The 23536-nt window shown below is 39.2% G+C and overlaps 1 protein-coding gene across 3 annotated transcripts in view; it reads right to left on the bottom strand.

Annotated features, from left to right (window-relative positions):
- Positions 1-1792: 1792 nt before the first annotated feature.
- The window catches only part of LOC149252886 (pentatricopeptide repeat-containing protein At3g16610-like), a 171300-nt gene continuing 149556 nt past the window's right edge, over positions 1793-23536 (bottom strand). For 2 of the 3 annotated variants that reach the window (XR_016267016.1, XR_016267018.1), the window contains 3 exons: positions 2302-2734; positions 1998-2099; positions 1793-1895 (listed from right to left, as the gene is read on the bottom strand). The gene's annotated coding sequence lies outside the window, so the exon portion shown is untranslated. The remainder of the gene's footprint in view (positions 1896-1997; positions 2100-2301; positions 2735-23536) is intronic. The other variant, XR_016267017.1, reaches the window with a different exon arrangement.

Raw genomic sequence — 23536 nt, 5'->3', positions numbered from 1 at the left:
ACTAAGTGATAGCAAAAGTGACTAACATTGCATGAAAAACATGAATGAAATATGCAGCAAACAGATCAACATGCATGTGGGTGAGGCAATTTGTCGGTTGGGCAAACGTTTGTGCAAAATAGTTTCATGCATGTGACAACAGTGAGATAGCAACAAAAACTGACAAAAAGCTAGAACAAACTAGTATATATGTAAACGACAACAAGCGCTCAAAGAAATCAAGCAAACAGTACTTCCACAAGCAAAAACACAAAAAGTGACATAAATGCAGCACAAGGCATAAGAAGCGGGCTTACCCCAAAACAACTGAGCTGAACATGCCGACTGCTCCTAGATGTGATGTGGGATGTTAGAGCTGCAAGGTTGATGTGAGGAATGAGCTCTACAGCGTCTGGTTGATGAGTTTTGATAACATCGAGGTTGTGATGTGCATGCCTCGAATCTAGGGGAAGCGACACTTGGTGGGAGGTTTCAGAATTGCTCCTTACATGTAACCTCCAACTGCTAAACATAGATTCCTGAAACAAGGGATGCCTTTGCATGCTGCCTTGGAAGAAGCAACCCATGCATGCAAGTCTATTTTGCTCACTCCCAGGAGATTTGTGCAATTTCTGGGCAAAGCAGCTAACTGTTGCCCCGATTTGCGCAAATTCTGAGCTAAGCAACCTTGCTAGGGAAATTTGCGCAAATCCTGCTCGGAGTGTTCGCAGGTAGGATTGCGCAATCCTGGAGCCCAACAGACTGCTAGAGAGGATTGCACAATTTATGGAGGTAAAGCTGGTTTCCCTTCAAAAATGCGCAATTTTCAAGGGGAAGCTACTTAGCCTGTAGCCGGACCAAGTCCAGGTGAACAACCTGTGAGGGGAATGGATCAAGCTGTGACCGACAGGCTGCCTTTGTGCAAGAATGACACTGAAGCTTGTGAACTTGACGAGGCAAGGCAAGCTGTTGTGAAGGTTGGAAGGGAAGCTCTAAAATAAGGCTAAAGCAAAAGTTTGGAGGGTGGTTGTAGTCGCTACAACATGACCAAAATTTTGGTCGTATTATAAGACATTGTAAATTAGTTACTAATAGTCATATATATATGCAAATTTTAGTCATCATTTGAAACTAATTAATGACCAAAAAAATATCACTAAATTTTGGTCGTGTTATAAGATACTATAAATTAGCTAGTAATAGTTGTATATACGGAAAATTTACTCGTCATTTTTAATCACAAATTTATTATTTGCAGTAGTCATTTATATTTTTTTGGTAGTTTCATATTTATTATATAAACAACTGATTTAGTAGTTTCTATTCATTTCAATTAATTTCATTAATAATGACTAATTTAGTCATATAGCCATGTTATTTGTGGTCATCATTAATCAATATAAACTACTAATTTAGTAGTTTTAGATTGATTTTATGTGTCTATTATTAATCAACATAAATTAACTAGCATGATTTTACAACTAAATTAATAAAATGTCATACAATGTACATGTTCATCTAATATGAAAATGCAAAGTTACATATGTTAATTACAATAGTAAACAATATCAAGTGCAAATATAATTCATTTCAACCATATAATTTTTATTATATAAAATGTCAAATATTACAATATGAGTTTCCAACTTAATATTGGTTGGATTACAATTTACACAAGAAATATTGTTTTATCACTTCAAAACATTATCACTGTGTTGTTAAGGAAATGAAAGTGAATTCACCAACTCTGAAGACTTGACCATTAATCTTTATGTGTGTGCCTTATGCAGGATATTGTCTCTAAAGGTATCACTAGACCGGTTCTCTTCTATCTCTTTTTGCAATTGTCGCTCCAGTGTTATTGTTCTCCTCTTTCTTTAATTCTTGTTTCTTACCATCAATATTGAGCTCCTCTCCTGAAATCGAAAGAAGATACAATGCAAAGTGTAAGACATGAAATACGATGAGGACTTGAATATAAACTAAAGTAGACTATAAAATATTTATGCGACATATACCTCAACATCAGGAATGTCAATTCCATTTTCCCCCATGAAAGTAAGAAACTCGTACAAGTTTTCTTCAACTGAGCGATCATGGCCATTATGTGGCCATATGACCTATGTAAACAAAACAAATAAAACATCACCATAGAAAAGAACACCTTAGTAACTGAGTATTCAACCTTCAGAGAAAGTTTAAGCACAATCATGTCAACTAAGTTACATGCTAAAAAGCTCATGATGCAGATAACTAGTGAAAAAATGGAAAGACAAAGACAACATATAATAAATAATATATGACAGTTGGCTTGTAAATTACATGTATGACAATGTATTGACTTGTGTAATAATTCATTCTGAGGAAGTTGAAGGATCCTTTTAACTGTTAAGGTTGTTTCTCAATGAACCTTGGCAAATGGTCACCAAACTTATCTCTCATTATAAATGGGCAGTCCCCTGACGTTACTGGATCGATAAACCTGCCATACAAAAAGTAATGGTGGAACAAAGCACTGTAAACAAATATGGAAAAATGATAATAGAAAATTTATGCACATAACAAAAGCCAAAAAAATAACTAACCACAAAAGAATCTTATATTAAAGTGTAAGGACCTAAAACTAGACACAGGTAATACCATTCGAGCATGAAATCAACTGCTATCTGTGTTGCATTTGGTCTTCCTGAGATGATGAATAAGGAAAAGTACACTTGTAGACAAATGTAATCGCTATACAACCCTTTTGTTCAACCTGCAAATAATTTTACAACAATTAATCTCTCTATGTGGGTCAAACTAATAATTTAAAACATAGCTAACATTGAGAAGCTAGTAATGAAAAGTTAATGAACTTTTTAAATGCACACACATTTCAAGTATAATAAGATAATTAGAGCATTTCTAAGTGAAAAGTACTTGCTTAGATTTATACCAACTTTGGAGTTATCCAATGTTGACAACGATCATAAGCTATTTTGTAAAAAAATTAGTTGGTAATGAAAATGTCTCAAACTTCCAATGGTAAAGCTTATATGGGGATGCCTAAGAGGCAGGGCTACTTAAAATTAAGATGCCACAATAAATCACATCCAAAAAAACATTGTCTAAATTGTATTAAACAACAAAATGCAACAATGCACAATAGAATAGATATCCACAATCCAGATTCTTCACAAACTACCTCTATCATTCATCCCCAACCCAATTATTACAAATATGCATAACTTTAGCTCTAAAAATACAAATACTTTCCTACATGAATTCCAGTTGTCTTGTTTCCATAATATTTAGAATCAAAATTAACAAACTGGCACAGATCATAATCCATTCAAATTAGGGCAACCCCAAAAAAACCAATCACTCAATGAACAAATATTTTAATAAATTGGGTTACATGGATCTAAACAAGACTTTAAAAGGAAATAAAGAGAGAGTAGTGAAACACATCCACAACATTCTCAACTTGACAGGAGGTAGGGTTAAGAGTAGGAGTAGGGTCAAAAGGCAGGGCAAAGCAAAGGGGAGGAAACAAACATGTGCACTTTCTCCCAATGCAATAGGAGGCTAGCAAAGATGTGTCTATGACATCACCTGCCGATCCATGTATAGTTATGTCAAACACAGGCCTCTAATATATTAGATGATCCATTAATATTTGTAGGATGTTGAGTCTTCGATGTCAACACTAGATTCAACCCTAAGGCTCCAACTATCTTCATACTAATGAAAGTATCATAAAGAATTTTAGAATATTGATATAATCAACAAAACTACTATAACGACATTGATATAATCTATAGAATATTTTAGAGAAGTATTTTATGCTAAATTGCTTTTGTAACTTTAAGGAAGCCTTAGACAACATCCATCATTGTCATTATTGTCTTTTCACTAATTACATTTATAATAAGTTACAATGTTACAAATATTTGGACAATGAAGGAAAATATGCTTTTCCGATCCATAACTATAGATGACAAGAATGACCCTTTCATGTACAATTACAACCTATAGGGGATAAACATGGACTAGAACTAATACCAACAAAACAATTTTATCAATCATTGGTTCACACAATATGTGGTTAAACCTTAGGGGCACTCTCAATGTGGTCACTTGAATCAAAAAAAGAAACATTCATCTGTGTGGAAGAACAATATGCTCCTACATCCTCGAAGAAGAATACAGTCTGATCTTTGGAACTAGCAAATATGTCTTCATAGTTTTCAAATTTGAGATTGACATCGGACATGTTAAAATCATCGCAACAATCACCATCTTCACAAAGGCTAAGGTCTTGCATGTGTGAAGACCATAGTTGCAGATTAAAAGAACAATAGCACTCAGATAACAACATCTCCAAAGTAGAAAAAGGTTAAATAAACACATATAGAATAACAAATCCTCTTTTGAATGCACATTCACAAGCATGTTACAATGTTAATTATCAATGAGAGACGTCAAATTTAACTAGAGCTAAAAATATTACCTTCATCTTGTACATTGTTATGATGTTAAACCCTACATCCATATGACTAAGCATAGTTTAAACTATTTTACCATTCATAGGCAATGCAAGAAAGAGGCAAAAAATACTTTTAAATTGACAAATATCAAGACAATGTGAGCACAAGCATTTAATTGGGTTTAGCTCAGGTGGTTGGGAGGAAAGATTGTAATTCTCCCCACCGAGGTTCAATTCCGGTAAGTGACATGATGAGCTTTGTTGTAATGGCTTGGAGCCGTGTTATTGAGTCTCAGTAGTCCCTTAAGGACTGAAACATGTAAATTGCTAATACGGAATATAAATATAGTTCTCATGGAAGAAAATAATATAACTTGCTCATATGGAATGTAAAGATAGTTGTCATGGAAGAAAATAATGTAACTGCAAGCACCTTAATTAAACATTCAAAAAGGTTTCTCTATTCCCTTAATTTTTCCAATAAGAAAATTGGCTTCCCTTATAAGTTATGTTGAGTTAGTTCCCTAAAAGTTTTTGTGAAACTATTCCAGTGATGAATTCTAAAGCTAGATGTAAGCAAGGGAATTAATCACAAATCTCAACTATAAGGAAATCTGAAATCACCAAACATCACAAACAACATGATGATTTCCACCATTTTAACAAAAATTTAAAACACAGGTTAAATATTTTCCTTTTGGCTATTTTTCCTCCAACATTGTAGACATGTCCATATGAAATCATGACAAACAATTTTGACAAGCATCCATTTAATAGAAACACACCTGGATAATTTCACTAGTAGCATTACAGTGCCAGAAAGAGTCTCCTTGCATGAATCATTCAATATTAGCATTAGACTTGAGCTATTGTGCCTCTGGTTGAAGTGGAGAAACAAATGGCATTTGTCATTCCTGGTGGTCCCGCTACTGCAATTGTTGTTGTCCTTGAATCTGATCCTTTTGTTGCCTCTCTTGGTGTTGATTTTGTGCTTGAGAATATTTCTTCATTTGTTTAATGGGTGGAGGTTCCATGATTTTAGACTCCATTTGAACCTGTGTCCAGTTTCAAGGCTGCACTTCTGGGTATTTCTGAAGTTGAGATGAACTCTGAGGGGGCATATTTTGTAAATCAAGCAATTGTTGAACTGCCACATGATTTTGTTTTGACTGCTGTTCTAGGGAACCAAAGGTCTGCATAATAACAATTTAGCATTACAAGATGGCATTTTCTATGAGGCCTAGAAGAAAATGAATTTAAAACAAAAGAAACAATTCCAACCATGGCAATTTACGAATCTCAACTTTTTGGACCCACTACATGCATAACACACGAGCCTTAAAAAAACTAACTAAACTAGCCTACATGTAAAAAACATGAACCTAAAGCATATAGCAATAAAACAAAACCAAACTAGTGAAAAAATAGTAAAAGTATGCATGAGATCGAACTGGAAAGAGATCGTTTAATTTTAAACATATATATAGTTAGGATCATGGACAATGGAATGAATAGTATTTTCAAATGCCCTTGCTAAGATAATATGCATGCCATGTGGTATGGACCATGGCCCTTGATGTGCTCATCCATTCACCTCAATTAAGTAATTCATTTATTAAAATGAGTACCCTCAGTTACCATCATATATAAAAATCAAATTTGTAGGATGAAGATACCTTCAAGTTTAGGTATTAGGTAATAAAGTGATAGTGAACTACCAAAACCAACGCACTGCCACAACCATGAAATCGCTAGTACGTAATAATTTTCAACCATGAACAATAGACAAATCACCACAAATGAAACCCTAGATGAAGTAGATTTTGTTGGATGACATTTGAATTGAATGGTCAACTAACAACATATCATATCTTCAAATTTAATTTCACCACGAGATCAAGAAGCCAGAACATATCACATTTAAATTAATTTCTTAGTTACAACAAACATCAAACTATGAATGAACAACTATAACCAAAGAATTCCAACAAAAAATTTCTTCAACCATCTAAGGTTACATCAAGAGTTGGAGAGGTTTTACCTTAGTCTTAACATCCTCTTATTGGAGCAATAATTCCCTTCTACAAATAATATTCCAGCAACAACATACAATGGAAATCCTTGCAAAATCCTAGTCATCCATGCAAAAGAATGAAGAAATGGAGAAACCCTACATTAAACTTGACCCTTAACTTATTTCTATGAAGAGATCTACAATTAAGCTTGGAGGTAAAATCCCATTCATCCAACCATGCCTTGCAAATGAGAAGTGCTCCTCCTTTTGTAGCTTCTTTCATCAACCACTTTCTAAGAAAATATTATCATGAATTCTCTACAAAGTTATGGATTCCCCTTTTCCTCCAAAACACAATTCTAAAATATACATAAGGTCTAGAAGCATCCTTGAAGGAGAGTGCTCATAGAGGTTCTTCTTTAGGATTGGGGAATGCCCTAGATACTTTCTTGCTAGCATGTGTAAACACTGCTATTGAACTCAACAAGATGGACAGATTTTTTTTGTAAAATTCTATCAAGTTAATTCTATCAAATTAAATGCATTTGCGTACCTGATTCTCCCATCTGGTGTCGATCACATTGCTCCAATTTTTTTGGTTCCGTTACCAAACCAACTGATTCCTCCCTACCTATCTGGGATCAACCTCTGCGGTTCCCAGATCCAGAGAACTTCGAAATAGAAGTCCACCGGCTGTCGTGCCCAAAACTCCAAGAACAACTGAAGATCTTCCAATTTTCAGTTCCAAAATCCAACCCCTGGCTCATCCCTCCAACAGATTTATTTTTCCTCCATTCTCTATATATTCCCCCCCACCATTTCATGCTCCTCTTCTGTCTATGTATAACATTTCTTGGCGGCCACCGTGACACCTTTCCCCCTTTGTAACATGTAACTCCATCTATTCAAAGCTACAGGGATATTGACGTGTATTAGTTTACCTTTAGGATTTTTTATTAGTTTTCTTTAAATGCCCATAGTTTATAATATTTATTTTATTTTGATTTAAATTTCATATTTTAATAATTATTTAATATAATCTATTAATATTATGGGATATATAAATATATAAGCATATTTATAATTAACTTTAAATTTTACATTTGTTTCTTTATAACCAAGTTACTTTATACTTTTAAATTTATATTATTGAAATTATTTAGGGTATTTTCTCCTTAATTATGATGCATTTAAGCAATATGCTTGGTGATGGGTGAGGGTGTAACTTCTATCTGAAGAAGTGTCAATTTTCAACATTTATAGTTAATTTAGAATATATACATATATAATAGTACAATACATGCAATACATGCATATGTAGCTATCATATGCATGCATTGTATGCATGCTAACACTCTTGTGCTCTCTATATTAAATATGGTTCATTATAGCGTGTGTCACCTTCCTAACTTGGGCGGTCTTCAAGAATGACCATCTAGAAGTTTACTCTTAACAAAATAGCAAGAGAACTCGAGAAAAGGTGGAATGCTCCTCAAATTATGCTATAATCCTTCTTTAAATAATGCATAGGTACCATGTGTTTTCTCTTTAGCTAGGGAATTCTCTCAAATAAGGTATGTTGGCATTTCATCATGCCTTTATTTTCTTTGAAAACCCATAGAGACTTTCCGTATTGGAGTGTTCCTCTTCTTTGGTGCATGTGACACTCCAAAAATACTCTAAGATGATGGGTGCTCCTCCTGAGATGTATCTTTGACCTTCAAAGAGTGTTAAATGTCACTTGCCACCATCTCATGAATGACGATCTATATAAACCTCCCCATTACTTTGTAAATCCCACTAGAAGATGAGTCATGCCTCCAAATATGTAGAAATGACTCGTGTAATGTGAGATGGCGCCAAGCAGTGAGAAACACCTCCAAATATGTAGTTTTTCCTAGTGAAGTGTGAAATACATCAGAAGATTCTCCTCTATGGAAGAACATGTATCAGAATATGTAGAAAGGGAAAAATATGTCACCAAGTGCATCATATCATAGTCTACTAGCCTCCACTAAAGTCGTCATCCCTCTTTAGGTGGAAATAGTGATGATATAAATGCAACTCATTCCATTCTGAATTTATGATAGTAGTAAAATGTCTTTGTCACATGGTATGATCCATAATGAAAATATGTTTGATGTTTTAACTGAACTCTAAGGCAATAAAGACCAGCCATTAAAAATTCAGGATGCCATTTTTCTTCTAAAGAGAACTTGATCAGGACCTTTATTAATCACTCAACCATTTTTCCATGAATATCCAATAATTTGCATCCATAAACCCCATTAATTTTTGCCTCTAATGTTAGTTCTTAATATCCAGTTTCTTGAGTTTCTGTCTTTCTAGACATATTAGTACAATCCATGCAGAATGTATATCATCGATGAACTTCTCCAGATCACATTGAATGAACATTACCACACTTTTATTTGCTTGGATTATCAGTCCTCCCAAGTATTTGGAAGTTCCTTTGACTAGAAAAAAAAGGTTTCTCCAATACCACTTGTAGCTGCTCCTAGAAAGTACCTATTTATGAAAACAAAATCTACAACAAAGTAGACAATGAACCAAAAGAAAGCTTTTCAAGTCCAATAAAGTGATTATTATTGAATCTTGATAATTAGGGAATATAAAAGAATCAGAATAGAAAACAAATAAGTTTTCAGTGATTCAATAAAAAAACATGGAAAGTATTATCAAATAACAGAGACAAAAAAAGAAAACATGCAAAACTGGAATTCAAGCTTCTGTTTAGGAGAACTAAGAAAGTGACCAATGCCATGTTGTTGTAGTCTTTGAGAGGTGAGAGAGTTCACAATGGGTAAAATCTAATTTTATATTATTGCTCCAGTATTCCTTAGGATGGAGTCTGGTTTCAGCCACAACTCCACCTAAAACAATTGACCCTGGACATGTCAAGGGCTAAATGTTTATACTCCATATGTCAGGGATGGAAAGATTGTGGGCTGAGGAATTGCCTTGTGATGCTTGTCCAAGTTGAGTATTTTGCAACATCATCCACTAATTAAGCCTTTGAGCAGGGACCTATGAACCTAGAGACCAAGCATAATATGCATGTTGTTGTGTAAGGAAAACATTCCACCAGCTTCCCAAGAGAAAAAACTGATGTTGTTTAAGAGTGGAAGTGAAATGCACCCTCTAATAAAAGCATGGCACCATGCTAAAGCTAAGGTATTTCAAATCTCTTGCTCCCAATAATGTTCCCTCTAGGCTTAGTGTGGGTGGTGTAATCAACATACTAAGAAAAAAGTGCACTATTACTCCTCACATTTGATTAATAATGGTTGCATCTCTTGTATATATTTGGGGGAAGAACTATGGCATTGTTCTAGAAATACATCCTAATGAAAATACAAATTTGTTCCAATGAGTAGTGAGTGAAGCAACTATTGTGCCATACTTATGTTGTAGTTAACATTAGAAGTCAAGTTAGGCATGAATAATTGAGTTGTTTGTGCCAAAGGTTCTCCAGAAACAATGCACATAAAATAGATCCCAATCATGACCTAGTGCGCTAAAAGTGTAATTTCTCCCAAGGAAGTACCCATGTATATAATAAATGTGTAAAATGCCACCTTAGACATCAGTTTTAGAAGTACTGGACTAGCAAGATGAATAACTTGCAGTTGTTCCTCCATAGAAGAAATGCTTAGAGAGAACGGATTGTGTCCTTCATGATGAATGGATCTCAGCATCAAAAGAGCTCCAATAATTTGAGAAGCTGCTATTGCAAATGCTGCTACTGACACTTTGGGAAGACATACCAATTAGTATGACTAGCCATGCATAACCTCAAAGCTACAGTACTCAAACCACTATACCACTTGTCAGTTTACCATGAATTTTGAGGGTATGCTAAAGCTATTTTGGAAAACACTTGTAGGAGTAACAGGAATCATGCTAATGACCAAAGTTTCAACAGTGCAGACAGAGTTACAGTACAGGGCATAAACCAGAAATCTAATAACAAGATTCATCCTATGGAGCAGAGATTGTACAGTTGTGACATTGCCCCGTACACAATACGACTCAGAAATGTAATAACAAGAGTCATGCAAATCTCCTGCTTCGAAGTGAAGTGAAGCTCCCTGGTAAAGTTACGTGTGGTGACTGTGGTAAAGAGATTGGTTGGGAGCACTTGGTCAAAAGGAGGCGATAGGAAGCAGTTCTTGTTCCCCTCTAAAGTTCGATGATCAAAGTTCTTAGATCCTGTAAAAAGATTGTATTATTTTGTTCATGATAGCATGTACCTTTATCCCAGTTAAGATGATTTTAAGTGATTCTATATTTTATGGCAATTATAATTATGGAATTTCTCCATTGTTTCCGAAGATAGAACAATTCTAAAATATAGTTTTACTTGTACTCAATTTGGAACAATCTTTCCCTTTGTGAAGAGGTGCACAATGTTGCCTCTGACATGAATGATTATTAATTCAAGGTTGTGTGTCTTGGAGGCCTTTTATAAATAAGAAATTGCTTTGGGATAGCTTGTGCATGTGGAAATTATCTGAATGTGGAAACGATGCATCATAATTACTCTATTATTTGGAATAAATGACCAGGGACAAAGTTAAGGAAAATTTTGAAAAACATTTTATTGAAGCAGAATAACATGGGTGACCACTGATTGCTCGATCTTATAATTAAATTGTTAATTTTCCTAATGTTTGTAGCATATATAAATTCTTGGAACGAATGTAAGTACACTTTTCTTGATATTTGGTTATTCCTAGATATTGGTAGCTCTGTTTTCCATCTATTTTTGTGGGTAGCATGATACTTGGAAGACTACTTTCAAAATAATGCAAGGATTGCATGATTTGTTGATTATGCCATTTAGCTTATGGAGTGCTTCAACAACATTTATATATTGATGTGATGTCTTGAGACCATTACTCAACCTTTTGGTCATTGGTTATTTGGATGTATAATTTTTAGGAAAACTTGGAAGGAGCCTGTGCGACATTTGGGAGATAGTAATTCAAACCCTTCAAATTTTCAATAGCATAGCTTGCAAGATAACATGAAGAAATGGAAGTTTTCATGACATGTTGTATATATACGCCTTGGTGATGACTAAGGTAAATTTCATACAGATCCATTGATGGCAAAAGGCACTATGAATTGGTGAGAGATCAACTTCAATCTCAAACAACAATTGTGGGTTTTCCAGACCTAAAACCAATGCATTGCCAATGTTTTGGTTTCAATATTACAAATGCTTTGCTCTTGAGCCATGATCCATTGAATTGATTTGCCTCCATTTATGACTTCATTAAGTGGCACGGTAGCATTTCCATAACCCAGGAAACAAGGATGAGAAAGAGCAGCAATTGTTGGTTGTAAGTTTTTGGGGTGATTTTGGCAAATCCGACAAGTACAAATGAGCTTGTAAGAGTCTCATCCAAAGTGTGGTTGCACTTGCAAAAGGGATGGTTTGAAGTCTTCTATTGGGAAGTCTGACCAGTTAGTTGAGGCTAATTCCTAGAGGTGAAGAATTTGTGCCATATCAACAGGCAATGTTGTTACAGGATCAAGAATTGTTGAGAAGAAGCGTGTCCAGCAGGCAAGGCAAGACATTTAGTCTACCATAACACTACAAGGCTTAGATTCATAAGCATGGTGGGCTTCAGGTTTCTGTTGAGATGACATGAAATACTGCAACACTAAGTTATAATGTAGGAAAAGACTGCAAGTTGAACTTGCTGAGTTTATCAATGCCAAGGTTACCAGTATAGGGGGTTGAAAAAGTATACAAAAGAGTAAAATATATGGGGTGCTTAATTAACAATTTGTCTGAGAGTCACTATTCATTTCTAGTATGCAATCTGATTCTAGTGATGTAGATGAGGTTAAAGAAAAGTATTGTGGATATAGAAGCTACGTTCAGAGACACCATGTGAAACAACTTAAACCACAATTAAAAATCACTTGTAATGACATAGTTGAGTCTAAAGACCATGGGTGCATGAGAATGATTTTCTGTTTTGGTATCATAGCATAAGAATACCAATCATCATCATTATCCCATCAGGAAATTGGCTCACTAATCTATGTCGTCTTCAACTTACCATTATGTTTCTTTTTTTCTAATTGTTTTCTACCTAAGGAAAAACATACCACTTATTTGAGATGAATTCAAAGGTACATCCTTGAGGTGCCTTCAACACTGCCTGAAAATGGGCTTAGGAACCCTTCAAACCAAATAGACCTTGGACAATTACTTCACTGTAATATTCCTAACTAGCCATGGCTAATTGGAATATTTGATTTTTCTCAATTTTGCCTTCTATAGCTATTTATAAATAAAAAGGTGAGGAGAGGGGGACATACTCACTTCATGAATAAAGACACTCCCTAGTAGCACAACGTTGTAACTTAAAAGGTGAGCCAAGGGGGGGCCAAAGAACCACGTAGAGGAGGGGCCCACGTAGACACTTGGAGTGACTGCGCAGATGGTGAGAAACATGTGGCAAGAGGAAAGCTACGTTGGAGGAGGTGAGCCTTGGGATTGAGAGAGGCCAATGCTATAAAGGAGAGAGGAGCCTCCTCATTTTGGCATTCGATTATGTGCATTTGAGCTAGTCACTTCGACTTGGAGCACGCTGGCTGTTTAGCTAGTCTGCAGCACTGTTTAGTGCATTGAGTGTCTCCATTCGGAGATCTCATCCTTAGCCCCGAGGGACTTCGAGTGCCTGCTCGGGCAAGGTATTTCCATCAGTATTTTTGCAGTAGTTTCATCAGCATTTTGGCAGGAGGATTGAGCATCTTGGATGGCTGTGCAGTCTTGAGAGGGATGACGCAGTTCTTTCTGGCAGGAGTTCTACATTGAGAGTTTGCAGGGGGATTTGTGTTGGGAGGTTGAGCAGGGGATCAGCCCTTGCATATTGGAGGATTTTGGCTGAGTTTCAGGCAGATTTGTGGTGGGTTCATTTCATCAGCAGCACAGAGCCTTGAGGGATTGCGTGGGTCCTCAAGGGGGCGATTTTCGGGGGTCGGCCATTTCAGAGAAGCTTTCTGGGTTTTTCTGTGTTTTCTAGGTAGAATCCGATTCCAAAGTTTCAACATTTTCTAAGGAGGGGAATAGCCCCAAATCCTCATTTGATTTCTAACAGCAGTAGCAGCACGACAATTCTCCAACAGCTTGGACGCAGTTCAAAGAGAGGCCATTCCTTTGCTATTCTGGGTGTATTTCTTCACTTGCCTTGTGCAAGTCGAGGTGCCATCTTTCTGATCACCTCCTGTACTCATTCTATTACCCTGTATAATAAAATGGCTTAGCATTTTTCTCTGCATTTCTTGAGTATCTGCTTATGGTTTATTGTTATATGTTGCACCATTGTTATTTTTATCTCTTTGAGCTTCCCGGCTACTATACCACTTGTGTGTTTTCTCCTATACTCTTAGACAGAGTCTGGAAAGAGCCAGGTAGCCTCCAGATCTCGTCCTCTTTCAAAGGCGACATATCTAGTAAATGCCCTCCCAGTCCATCTCTGGTTGGAGTTTGCTTGTGTTTGATGAATATTCCTGACAAGGGATATTACAGTGGTATCAGAGCATAGATCTGGCTCAGCTTGTGGAGCTAGCAATCTATGACATTGGGGGAAAAGCCCTACATTTGTTACAGAGGTAGGAGATACAGAGACACTGGGCGTAGGTTGGAGAACACCTACAGAGAGGGAGACTGTGTTCCAGTAGTGGACGCAGAACAGGAGGATCCTGTGGTGGACACAAGACAAGAGGAGCCTGTGGTGGACGCATAGCAGGAGAATCTGATGGCAGATGATGACGGGAAGAGATTTGCAGACATGCTCCTCAAATCAGTACAGGATCTGTCGAGGCAGATTGAGGTGATGGGACAGAGATTCATGGCAATAGAGGCTAGACAGCGTGAGAGCCCACGAGTTTTCCAAGTTGGTGAGGGATCGGGTGCATCCCACCATTTGCCAGAGCAGCGTGATACTACTCAGCAGGTGGCCTCACATGCACCTACACGCTCTACCATTCCCACTTTCTTAGGAGCAGATACGGGGGTCGGAGCCTAGCAGGAGGCAGAACCCGGTCATATGGGCAATTATTTTGCAGAATACCAAGCCTATGGGAAGGAGTTCAGGGAGGCTCTCTCATTCAGAGACTTTGTTCAACTCCAACGGAATAGTAGACCCCGCGACCACCACAAAGGGTACCGGCATTATCATGATGGTGACACCCACCATGCAGCTAGTAGATTCCACTTGCCTACGTTTGATGGTTCATCAAACAGTTCGGCAAAGTCTTGGGTGGAAAAGCTAGACATTTACTTCCAACTTAACCAGATGTCGGAGACAGAGGCCATCAAGGTGGCGACATTACATTTGGATGGTGAGGCCAAGATTGGTGGTTCCATGGGATGGTTACACTCGGGCATTCCACAGTGACGACGTATGCCAAGTTCACCAGGAGATTGACGAAGAGGTTTGATTGGAGGGATCCGGAACAACACTTTGTTGAGCTGACGAGGCTCAAACAGACAGGGAGCCCAGAGACCTACATTGCGGACTTTTTGAGGGTTTCAGTGATGGTGCCAGATCTATCCACAGCACGGAGGATCTACATGTATGTTGAGGGGTTAGCAAAGCCACTTCGGGGTCTAGTCAGATCCGCTAGACCAACCACCCTTCAGGATGCTATTAGCAGGACCCGGGACTTACAAGATGTCTTACCCAGGACCCGGACACCTTACCCCCAGCGACAGGCTTTTCAGCCTAAGGGGAAGGATGTGAGGATTCCGCCTCCGAAGGGGAATCCAGGACGAGTACAGCTTGATGATGATGCCAGGAGGGAGTTGAAGAAGAAGTGGTTGTGCTTCACCTGTCAAGAGCTGTGGGCACTAGGACATAGATGTGCTGCTGGCAAGGCACATTTTATTGAGGTCTTCTCCGAGAGCAGCAGGGAAGAGGATGAGGAGGATGATGTGGAGGCAGGAGGTAGTCATGTTGCGTAGGATCGTTTGCCACCTCCACCACCAGCAGTGGGTGGTGCAGCTTTTGCACCTACCAGAGGGGCCCTTGTAGCATTGCGACGAGTTCCCAAGTATTTGACGTTGCACGTACGAGGGACAGTACGTGGCCAGCGGGTATCAGTTTTTGTTGATAGTGGGGCAACCCACAACTTCATCGATGCACAGATGGTTGAGCAGAGAGGTATACAGACAGAGAGCTTCGATGGCTTTTTAGTTTTGGTCCCAGGAGATCAGACCATGGTGTGTGCTTGTTATGTTCCAGAGTTATCAGTGACGATGGGAACCTACACACTGACTGACCAATTTTTCGTGGTCGATATTCCGGACACCAACATGATATTGGGTGTTCAGTGGCTTATCACTCTAGGGAAGGTCACGACAGATTGGAAGACCCTAGAGATGGAGTGGGATGATGAGAAGACAGGGAGGCATGAGAAGATATGGGGACAGCACACATATCCGCCTCAGACTGTTTCGGCTCATCGGATGGAGGCAGTCTTCCGGAAGGGAGACATAGAGTGGGCAGTGGAGCTGCGTGCATCAGAGGCAGGGACTACAGGGTAGACAGTGCACCCAGAGGTACAGTCCATCCTTGACCGGTATGCCATAGTATTTGGGGAGATTCCGCCAGGACAGCCACCGGATCGAGGGTTTGAGCACACCATTGAGCTTGAGCAGGGCATACAGGCAGTGATTACTACCCCCTATAGGCATCCCAAGGCCTATCAGGATGAGATTGAGTGGGCCATTCAGGAGTTGCTGGCCCTTGGGCACATTCGGCTGAGCACGAGTCCTTTTGCTTCTTCCGTGGTGTTGGTGAAGAAGGGCGGCACATTGAGGATGTGTATTGACTACAGGGCCCTGAACAAGAAGACCCTGAAGAATAGGTACCCCATACCCAGGATCGATGAGTTGATGGATGAGTTGAGAGGAGCCCGGTTCTTCTCAAAGATTGATTTGAGATCTGGGTACCATCAGATTCGCGTGAGGGAACAAGACATTCCCAAGACTGCCTTCAGGTGTCACTATGGGCACTTTGAGTTCTTGGTGATTCCCTTCAGGCTAACCAACACCCTAGCTACGTTCCAGTCTTGCATGAATCAAATCTTCCGCAGTCACTTGAGGAAGTTTGTGTTGGTATGCTTTGATGATATACTCATTTACAACAGGACTTGGGAGGAGCATCTCCAGCACATTGAGATAGTATTGCACATCTTGGAGTAGCAGTTCTATGCCAAGCTCTCCAAATGTGAGTTCGGGTTGACGGAAATGTTATACTTGGGACATATCATAGGAGTGGACGAAGTGAGTGTCCACGAGGAGAAGATCAGGGCCATTAGAGATTGGTCGGAGCCGAGGAACGTGACCGAACTTCAAGGATTCATTGGCATTTGTACTTACTACCGGAAGTTCGTCAAGGGTTTCTCACAGCTTGCTGCACCCCTGACAGATTTGACGAGGAAGGGGGCATTTGGTGTGTCGGATACAGTGCAACGAGCCTTTGACAAGCTCAAGGAGGTTATGAGCAGCTGCCTAGTGCTTGCGTTGCCATATTTTATGCAACCATTTGTTTTGGAGTGTGATGCAGTGTTGATGTAGGGAGGTCACCCTATAGCCTTTGAGAGCTAGAAGCTCCTTCCGCACGAGAGGTTGTATTCTATATACGACAAGGAGATGCTGGACATCATGCATGCATTGGCTAAGTACCGGCAATATTTGTTTGGGTAACAAGTTCAGGATGAGGACTAACCACAACAGCCTCAAGTTCTTTTTGGAGTAGAAGCGGCTACATGAGAGGCAGCAGAAGTGGATCAGCAAGATCCAAGCATATGACTTTGACATTGAGTATGTCAAGGGTAAGAACAACGTGGTAGCAGATGCCCTTTCACGTAGGCCAGCTACGTTGTCTCTTATGAGCTTGGACACAGACTGGAGGGCTCGACTCTTAGTAGAGTACTCCAAGCACAGATTTGCATGTGAGGTTCTGGATGGCGGGTGGCGGATGACAGGTACAAGATGGTCGATGAGATCATCTACTACAGGGACTGGATCTTCTTGACTGAGGGGTCTCAGCTCAAGAAGAATATATTTCAAGCGTCACATGATTCACCATTGGCAAGTCATCAGGGGTTTACCAAAACCTACAGGGCCATTAGAGAGAGGTTCTCATGGAAGGGCCTCAAGGAGGACGTACTCCAGCATGTTGGGAGTGTGATGTTTGCCAGAGGAACAAGGGGGATATGAACCATCCAGCAGGACTATTGCAGCCTCTTCCCATTCCAGAGGGGAAATGGGAGTGTATTACGATGGACTTCATCACAGGGTTGCCCATGGTACAGGGCAAGGATTGCATCTTTGTCGTCGTTGATCGGCTGACAAAGTACTCACATTTTTTCGCCATATCTGCACACTACAAAGCAACACAAGTGGCTGAGCTATTCTTCAGAGAGATTTTCAGGTTACATGGTCTTCCCAAGACCATCACCAGTGACAGGGATAACCGTTTCATGGGCGGATTTTGGTAGGAGCTTTTCCGGTTGGTGGGGACGAAGTTGACACCGAGTACCAGTTATCACCCACAGACGGATGGGCAGACAGAGACAGTTAACAAGTGGCTGGAGGGCTACTTGCGTAACTATGTTAGTGGGCAACAACGAGCATGGCTGAAGTGGCTACATCTGGGGGAGTACTGCTACAACACTACTCATCACATGTCCATCGGTATGTCACCATTTTATGCTTTGTATGGGTATCATCCTTTATCTTTTGCTGACATGATGTTTGGTGCTAGCAAGGCTCTGAGAGCCAAGATTTGGATCCAAGAGAGTCAGGATATTCTCTGAGCTCTCAAGGATAATATGGCTACAGCGCAGAACCAGCAGAAGTTGTATTCTGACAGGGTTCAGGTGGAGAGACAGTTTGAGGTAGGGGCCCTGGTCTACCTACGATTACAGCCATACCGACAGTCGTCACTGAAGCAGAAGGGGGCTGAGAAGCTCAAGCCTCGCTTTTATGGGCCATATAGAGTGATACACAGGATTGGACAGGTTGCATATGAGTTGGAGCTGCCCCAAGGCAGCAAGATTCATAACATTTTTCATGTATCATCCCTGAAGAAGGCATTGAGACAAACATGTGACAGTGACAGATGAGCTACCACCCACGGATGATGAGGGGCATTTGGTGTTGCAGCCAGAGGCTATTATTGATACCAGGGAGAGGCAGCTGCGGAGCAGGACAGTCTGGGAATTCTTGGTGAGGTGGAAGAATTTACCGGATGAGGATGCCACTTGGGAGAGTGAGAAGATCTTGCAGCATCCATCACTTCAGTTGCTTGAGGACAAGCAACATTTTGCCGGGGGAGACTGTAATATTCCTAATTAGCCATGGCTAATTGGAATATTTGATTTTGCTCAATTTTGCCTTCTATAGCTATTTATAAATAAAAAGGTGAGGAGAGGGGGACATACTCACTTCATGAATAAAGACACTCCCTAGTAGCACAACGTTGTAACTTAAAAAGTGAGCCAAGGGGGGGGCCAAAGAACCACGTATAGGGGCCCACATAGACACTTGGAGTGACTGCGCAGATGGTGAGAAACATGTGGCAAGAGGAAAGCTACGTTGGAGGAGGTGAGCTTTGGGATTGAGAAAGGCCAATGCTATAAAGGAGAGAGGAGCCTCCTCATTTTGGCATTTGATTATGTGCATTTGAGCTAGTCACTTCGACTTGGAGCATGCTGGCTGTTTAGCTAGTCTGCAGCACTATTTAGTGCATTGAGTGTCTCCAATCGGAGATCTCACCCTTAGCCCCAGGGGACTTCGAGTGCCTGGTCGAGCAAGGTATTTCCATCAGTATTTTTGCAACAGTTTCATCAGGATTTTGGCAGGAGGATTGAGAATCTTGGTTCACTGCGCAGTCTTCAGATGGATGACACAGTGCTTTCTGGCAGGAGTTCTGGATTGAGGGTTTGCAGGGGGGTCTGTGCTGGGAGGTTGAGCAGGGGGATCAACCCTTGCATATTGGAGGATTTTGGTTGAGTTTCAGGCAGAGTTGTGGTGAGTTCATTTCAGCAGCAGCGCAGAGCCTTGAGGGATTGTGTGGGTCCTCAAGGGGGCGATTTTCGGGGGTCGACCATTTCAGAAAAGCTTTTTGGGTTTTTCTGGGTTTTCTGAGTAGAATCTGATTCCAGAGTTTCAGCATTTTCTGAGGAGGGGAACAGCCCCAAATCCTCATTTGATTTCTAGCAGCAGCAGCACGGCAGTTCTCCAGCAACTTGGACGCAGTTCAGAGAGAGGCCATTCCTTTGCTATTCTGAGTGTATTTCTTCATTTGCCTTGTGCAAGTCGAGGTGTCATCTTTCTGATCACCTCCTGTACTCATTCTATTACTCAGTATAATAAAATGGCTTAGCATTTCTCTCTGCATTTCTTGAGTATCTGCTTATGGTTATATTGTTATATGTTGCACCATTGTTATTTTTTATCTCTTTGAGCTTCCCGACTACTATACCACTTGTGTGTTTTCTCCTATACTCTTAGATAGAGTCTGGAAAGGGCCAGGTAGCCTCCAGATCTCGTCCTCTTTCAGAGGCGACATATCTGGTAAATGCCCTCCCAGTCCATCTCTGGTTGGAGTTTGCTTGTGTTTGAGGAATATTCCTGATAAGGAATATTACATTAACAAAAGAAAAGAAAAGAAAAAATTATTCTCCAGTATCATAATTGTTCTGATCTTATATAAATGATTGATTAAACAGATTATAAAGAAAGTCTCAAACCTAAAACATATTTAAAAATCCAACCTACCATCCACCTGTCTACCCTCTTAGCAACAAGAATAATGTGAAGCAACCATAAGCAGTCCCTCTTTAGAGAGATGATTTTCCCTCTCATTCAATTCATGATAGATATGAGAGAAACTACTATGATCAAACTGATGGGAGACATTTATGACCTGTTGCGCAAGTGCCAACAGAGATATATTATTCACCTGCAACAACCCTAACTTCCAATTGATGACCAATAGTTAATCCACGAAAAACTATATGATCTGCCATCTCGTTTTCATCTTCAATGCATAGAACAATGCTGAAAGCTCACCTTTATTGTTTGTGTCAAATCTGAAGCTGGCTTTGAATTCAATACTTTGAGTCCGATAAGAAAAATGATAAAACCCAAGCCTCAAGATGTAGCCCCATCTTGGCTAGCTCCATTGGAGTAAGCCCACGGGATTACCTTATCACTGGAAAGAGCATGAAGTTGGGGCCCATCCAAGTTTGCTCAAGGATGAGATCCTTTAGATCTAGAGTGTCATGAAGAAAGGAGGTGCCTAGCTATAGGGAACCCAAAGGAGTCACAGGAGGGGGGAGCCCACATACTCTCAGATTGATCTCTTGGGCTTGACAATGCATTCTTCGTTCAACTTTTCCTGTACCACCCCTTTGACCACAGTAATAAGGGGAGGTTGCTCCTTTTCCAGACCACATTAACCTAAGAATTATGTGTTTCCTGTTATATTTCTTTCTTCTATTTAAAAATGGCCTGCTGTAATTTCATTCTTCCTGTAAATTTTTAATGTTCAAAATTTTGTTTTGGAGCACAGGGGGATCCTCAATTGATTTCTGTAAATGCAATTTTCTTGTGTTTTCATTACAAAGACCGACTGCTTGAGGTCGATTACTTCTCAATGGAGATGTTGGTTTTTCAACTTCAAGAAATTCCACCCTCTGCAGCAAACTAGCTAGAGTCCAATTGGTTGAAGGGCTGGTTAGTTTTTTGTAGATGGACAACTTGTCGAATTTTGTGATGGAGCCAAGAGAAAAAGTTAGTGGCTAGGTTGAAGATTAAAAGATTCACTGTATTGGATAGTCACTTAAGGGATCACAGCAAGAGGAATATTAAGGAGAAGAGAAGAAGGATTGCCTTGAGGACAGGAAGCCCTCACCTATGATTACCAAGAGCACCAGGTATTGTAAACACAGACCTGTGAATGTGGAATCTTAGAGGTCATGTAGATTTACAATCTTAAAAATTTGTTGGTTGGTAGAGTCTTAGACTATTTTGAGTTTGACAGAAAATGCTCACCATACTCACGCAACTCTTCAATACCTTGTTTGTAAGAACACATTGAAGTCCTGAATTTATGGTTGTTATTTATTAGTATGGTTACAACTTCTATCCTGCAATGAGTTGTACCCATACCCATCACACCTGCACCTTGATGTTCTCCACCTTTATAAACGAAAGTTACCATACCCCCATAACCCTTGTTCAATAAGTTTTCACCTTACTGTACCTGCACCTAGACATATCCATGCAACATAGTTTATTAGCAATTTAGTAGAACCTAGAATTCGAATTTCAAACCTGTCAACTTAGCTTCTTCATTTTTTCCTGTCCTTTCATTTTTGTATGGATTTTGTTGTCTTCTTTCTTTATACTCCCACAATTTAGGAGCTAAATGGCTTTCATATTCCCAGGAACTCAATACTTTGCATCCTCAATAGAAATGCAAAAACCTATCAAAACAGATCCATAAGACATACCTTACTGTACTAACGAAACGTACAGATGTTTTCACTAATTTCACCATTCTCAAACGGCTTTGCTTCCTATTGATTCGATGTGTTTTGTAGACAAACTGAATATATTTGCAACTTCTTGCCATCCATACTAGTTATTAGTCACACGACAAGGAGTTTTTCCTGGAGTTTGCTGGTGAACTCGAGAGTATGTTCTAAAGGGATGAAATTAATGATTTTTATTACTACAAAATGCTACCAACCTTTTTCCCCCAATCCTGTTCAATTGGAAAATTGCTTCCTGAGGAAAAAAAATATAAAATGTACTCCAGAATAAGCAAAATATAGGCTAGAATACAAACACCAAACAACAAAGGAGGAGAAAAACAATCTGCTTACCGATCATCTCTGTTTTTCCTTCTTGAGAATAACTTTGTTTTATATTTTGAAACTAGAAGGGACGCAATCAAATCTAGGCAAAGGCCTCTGCTATGAGTGTTGATTGCCTCTCCTAACTCGACCAGTGCTGAGGGCCTCTCCTAAGTAGTACAAGTACAATGTGGGAGTGCAAATGCAACTCCTAGAAAATGCCAAAGCTAAATCTAGGGTAAAATGAAGCAAAGAAGTAGTGTTAATTGGGAGCGGGAGCGAAAGCGGGGAGTGGGAGCGAAAACGGGAGCGGGAGCGACATTTTCAGAAGCTCCCAGTTTGGGAGCGAATCCCAGAGCATTTTTACATAATATATATATATATTATATTTTGATATATATATATATATATTATATATATATATATATATATATATGTCAACGAAAACATGTAGAATAATGAATTAGATATAAAAAGCATAAAAAAAAATATAGATTGAACCATATAACAACAATCATCTAGAAGTTATAATCTTCATCAACCACGTCCACAAGTTAGTAACATAGTAACATACAACATATTGAGTCTCATGATTCATCAATCTTAAAGTTTCAAGCTTTCAAAATTCAATATATAACATTTATCATCATCGATCACCAAAGTAGTACTTGTAAGCTAAGTGTAACCATTACAACAAATAATATCTAACATGAAATGATATGTTATAAAATGAAGTGAAATGAAACAACTTTCAACTTTCATGAAGCATCATATTCATAATTCATTACTAATGAGTTATAATTGCCAACTTCAAACTTAAATTGTCATATATTGTTTAAAAGAATATCATAATAAATATGAAAGAGTCAATAGTTATAAAAACTACTAGAAACTAGAAAAGAGAAGTAAATCTATTATCTATTTCTTATGCTTGAGCCTCTTGCCACCACGAGAAATGTCTAATTTTTTAGTCTTGTTGGAAAATCAAGATCTTTGTCATTAATATCACCCTCTAAGCATTAACGTAAGATAGAAAAAGCATAGCATGTCAAGTCAAGATTTTGTTTGAGTGATGCGTACATTTTTAGGAGGGTCATGATAGAGGAGTTCAACAACCAATGTCACTAACATCAAGGTACATAGAGGGATTGGTG

Source organism: Pinus tabuliformis, chromosome 7 (assembly GCF_031772625.1).
Source record: "Pinus tabuliformis cultivar Carrire ecotype Pingquan chromosome 7, CPIR1, whole genome shotgun sequence".
NCBI lineage: Eukaryota > Viridiplantae > Streptophyta > Pinopsida > Pinales > Pinaceae > Pinus > Pinus tabuliformis.
This window is presented reverse-complemented; position numbering and strand designations above follow the sequence as displayed.